Below are 4910 nucleotides of genomic sequence, written 5' to 3'. Positions count from 1 at the left end.
TTACAGGGGGCGTGGCCTATTTTTCTTAAGATCAGATTCTTAAGAACCGATAAATTCTACAATCTACACTCTGTTAAATTTATGAGAGTAACATCTCCCTTATAAACCTTGTGCATAAATCTAAGTATAAAGTTTCTTTATCATTTAATATTTAACAAATTTTTCTGTGAATTTCGAAAAACTAGTTATGCTAAAATGGGCGTAACCTAAAATTTGTTTTTAGGTTAAAATGATTTACTAATTACATTAAACAATATCTTATCAAAAATGAGATTTGTAAAATTATGAGCTCTAAACTAAAATATTTCATGCTTACTTTATAAATTTATTTTGCATAGAATAAATTATGTGCAAATGTTTAACAATTAGAGTATAGTTTTTTTTTCAATTTAGTATAGCGGAAAATCTTTTGAATATATAACTAATTTGACTATATGTGAAGAAATTTATTTAGCTTTATTTTTGTATTTCAAAAAAAAATATCTTTCAATAAAATATGAAATACTTTAAAAAAAACAACTTCTCAGACTTTTAAGTGTTAATCTGTAATACTATAATATTTTTTTTACTGCAAATATGATTCTTTTTCTGCAAATTAATTTTCAAAATTGATTTAATCACAGTATTGATTCAATGGGAAAAAATACTTCTTTCTAATCAAAACACCTATAAAATTTTGATTGAAAAGATTGCTGAAAATATTGAATTTTCTTCAAACGAAAGAAATAACAGTTCCATTATGTCTTAATAATTCAATTTTTAAAATTAATTAACTATAGCATTGATTGGCACGGTAAATTTGCTATTGTCGAAAAAGATGCTGATAGGGTAAAGTGATACAAGTTGGACAATTTCGCGGGTACAAGTTAGACAGGAAATTTTTACTTGATAAATACAGTAGGGGGAAGTGGGGCAACTTTGAATGTGAGGCAGTTTTGGAATTTGGATTTTTCATCTATTTCTAAATAAAATTGAGCCTTATCATGATTATAATTTAGCTCCACAAAAAGATTATTATTATTATTAATCATGTCGGGACACTTTAATTTGTATTACAATGTAATCAATATGCTCGTATTGGAAGAATCTGCTGATCGTAGATCGCTCAGGAACGCTTTTCCCGTAGTGAATGCTTCTTTCGTGCTCCTGAAGTTTTTTTTTGGCCAGAGGCACTGCATATTTTATTACGTTTTATCACAGTGAAAATATCTTTTTCTGACATTCTGTTGTTGCTATGTGCAGTGGGCGGGACTCGAAGTCACAACTGCTATGAGGGTCGAGCCAGAGATCTCACCGCCCAAGACCCAATGGTCTTGCCTATTGCGCCACTGAGTGAGATCCCCACAAAAAGATTAAGAAGCTAAATTACATTATGATGTGGCTCAATAAATATGGCTCAAAAAATAGGAGAAAAATCCCAATTTCAAAGCTGCCCCACTTTACTAAATTTTTATTTGTGGAAAGAATTTTGTAGGTAAAAAATTTTTCATAACAAAGTATTTTCACTTTATTTGCAGCACAAGCAACCAAATAATAAAACTATAGCATAAAAAATATATACAATTAACATTTTAGTACTGTATTCAAAGTAAAGTGCCCTCGCTCGACTGGTAGAATTATTTACTCAATTTATTTATATTTGCTATTACTTGATATAATATTTAGCGTATGATTTAACATTAATAGGTGAATTATTCCATAAATAATACGAATCAGTGACAATTTCATAGAAATTGACCATCAAACACTCAAAAATTGACCCAACGAACTTATCCAACTTGTACCAACTGTCCGTCCAACTTGTATCACTATACCCCACTTGCAATTTTGCTAATAAATTATTCTGTTCGTATTTACCAAGACAATAAAATTAGAACTCAATGGTTTTCCGGCAGCGAGCCAAATATGTCGTTACTTAAGTCAGCTTTTGTCGTAACTTCTTATTGATTTACTTTTCATGAGACAAAATTTTCAGTATAGCTTTATTTTTCTCAAAAATGAGCCCCGAATGCGATACTTTTTAGTCAACTGATAAGCTATACCTACACATTGTAAATATAAATATACTTTAAAATCGCAAAAATTGAGTTACGATAAATGCTGATTTAACTGACGAATGATATTACAGCGGTAATCACATAAAAATGTTCTGTAATTGCAATTAATTTTTCCTGCGAACAATTTAACTTGAACTTCAGGGAATCAAAATATTAGAAATAAATATTTAGAATTTGCACTTCCATCTGTTTGCGGTATCCGATTAACAAGGCAGAGGGGTTTGTGTGAGACTGAACTTACTGCATTTTGGGCACCTGTTTGTATACAATATTGCATTCTATTCTATAAATAGAAGTTCTTCTATAAATTTTACCATCTTATTGTATCTTTATCGAAATCTTTGTATGTGTAAATCTCCTAGATAATTTTTTTTAATACTCTTACTTTTTTTAAGGAGGTTTCCTGCATAAGGGGGCCAAAAATTAGCTGTTTTCGAGATCTTTTCTGAGAACAATGAAACGGACAAGCTAGAAAATTGTTGGTTATATCTCAATACAACTCCGATAGCGTCAACCCCTAGAAATTTTAAATACCGTAAAAAATATGTCAAGTTCTAGGTTTAATATCAAACCTTAAAACTACTTTTGTTAAATAAGAAACTGAGTTTTAACGAGTGAAACAGCAACCACAACAATTAATAATTTAGAATATTGGAGATATATGAAAAACAAATGCGTTGACTCTATTGGAGTCGTACTGTAAGGGGATATCAGGGCAGATTAGCTAGCAATTGAATTAGACAGTACTGTGTTATATGGGAATGTAGGCATGGTTCGCACAGAATGAACCTTCAAACGACGTGAATTTTCTTTTTGTTTGAAAAGAGCTGACTTACCATTTCTTATCTCGTCTAATGAGTTTAATTATTATCTATCTTATGGTTAAGAAATGACAAACTAGTTCTTTGTAAACAAAGAGAAAATTTACGTTGTTTTTACGGTTTACCCTGTGCGAACCATGCCAACATTCCCCTAGGTTTTTTTAGAAAAGGATATTGAGCAAATTATAATTTATACAAAGTAATACCTTCCTATCCATTGAAATATTTATCAGACTAATTTAAACAAGTTTTTTTTTTAAATTATAAGGTGGGAAAATTGTCATTTGCCGAATAATCTGCCCTGATATCCCCTATAGTACGACTCCAATAGAGTCAACGCATTTAACCCGCTTCAACACTCCCAAAAAAATTCAAAAGCGCGAGTTCAAAAAATTTTGATTTCTTAACTTTTCATAAGTATTCTTTATTATTAAGTATTTTGGTGAACTTCCAATTTTAAGTTTAACTAGTTTTATTTTAATTTTAAAAATGTTATAAAATTTTTATTATTTTTAAGAACAAAGTCAAACGCAAAAGTGTAAGCTCTCCTGTTCAGGGAATGTAGGGGGCAGTGGGGCACCGTTGAATGAGGGGCAGCTTTAAAATTGGGATTTTCACATATTTCCAAATAAAATTGAGCCTTATCATGATATAGGGTAGAGTCAGTACTTTTCGCCACCATTAAGCTTTAGGGGCCTCGTAAGGTATGATATTCTTGTCAGACTAAAATGAATTTTTGTATAAAGATACTTTGAAGCAATATCTATCTATATATCTAGGATACGTCTCGAGAATTTTAGAGAATCTCATTGAATAATATGCATTTTCCCCAATTATGCCTGTTTCAGTACTTTTCGCCACCTGTTTTAAAACGAATTTCAATTAATTAAGAGACGTAATAACGTATCGGGATATTAGAACAGAACATATTATGAGTGTTGAAATGCTACTTATTCTTAAATGCTTTAAATTGGTTGTTTTATATTAGGTGGCGAAAAAGTGCTTACATGGCGAAAAGGGCTGACTCTACCCTAATTTAGCTGCACTAATATATTGAGAAGCCAAATTACATTATGATATGACGAAGTTTCACCGAAACATGTTGTCCCGGGCCCTGGAATAACAAATTATTCGCTTTCAGGAACCCAGAACTCGAAGCTTCATGCTCCTCACTTCACGCACGGTCAACCCAAGACTGCCTCTATTTCCCTCTCGCATTCCCTTTCTCTCGTGCTGTCATGAAGGGAAATGGCATACAACTTTCAAATAATTAACCATTAGGACTATTGTAGAAGAACCGACTCCTACAATCATTGGAGAAAAATCCCAATTTCAAAGCTACCCCACTTAACCTTAGTACTCAATATTACTGTTCAACCGTAAAAAAGCCATTTTTTTAATGGCTGTCTAGAAAAAAGGTTTTGATTTTGCATAAAATAATTCAAATATTCAAAAATTCAAACTTCTGTCATGAAAAAATGGACATACACTCCAAAATGTGTATATCGCCTCAATGATTTTCTTCAAAAACTTCACTTTTGACAGAGTTTTGACGTTTCCACCTACCTTCAATGCAATTTTCTTAAAACGCAATTTTGATGAAAATTTCTCCCAAAGTGTGGGAGCAATTTTCATCAAAATAGGTCGAAACGTCAAAACTCTGTCAAAAGTGAAGTTTTTGTAGAAAATTGCCCTAGAAGCTGTAAAGCGAACGAAATTATCTTTCAAATAAAAAAAAAGTAAGAAGGAATTTCAACACGTTTCCGAAAAAGAGCATTTTAAAATTTTCGTCAAAATTCTCAAGTCAGAAATGAAGCATGAGATGCCATGTTTGACATCCTGTATCTAGCTGGGGCCAGGATTTTTTGGCAAAAAAGAATATGTAGGAGAGAGGCCTGCAAGTTTGAGACGCAGAAGATTATTTTTTGATAATTAAAAAGAAATGTGACAAAAACAGTATTAGTTTTGCAGAATGCTCGAACTCACGAGATAGAGCTCACCGTGAATTAGATTTTCGCATGATCTTTTCATG

The sequence above is a fragment of the Phlebotomus papatasi genome, chromosome 3, assembly GCF_024763615.1.
Source record: "Phlebotomus papatasi isolate M1 chromosome 3, Ppap_2.1, whole genome shotgun sequence".
Taxonomy (NCBI): Eukaryota; Metazoa; Arthropoda; class Insecta; order Diptera; family Psychodidae; genus Phlebotomus; species Phlebotomus papatasi.
Note: the sequence above shows the minus strand (reverse complement) of the source record.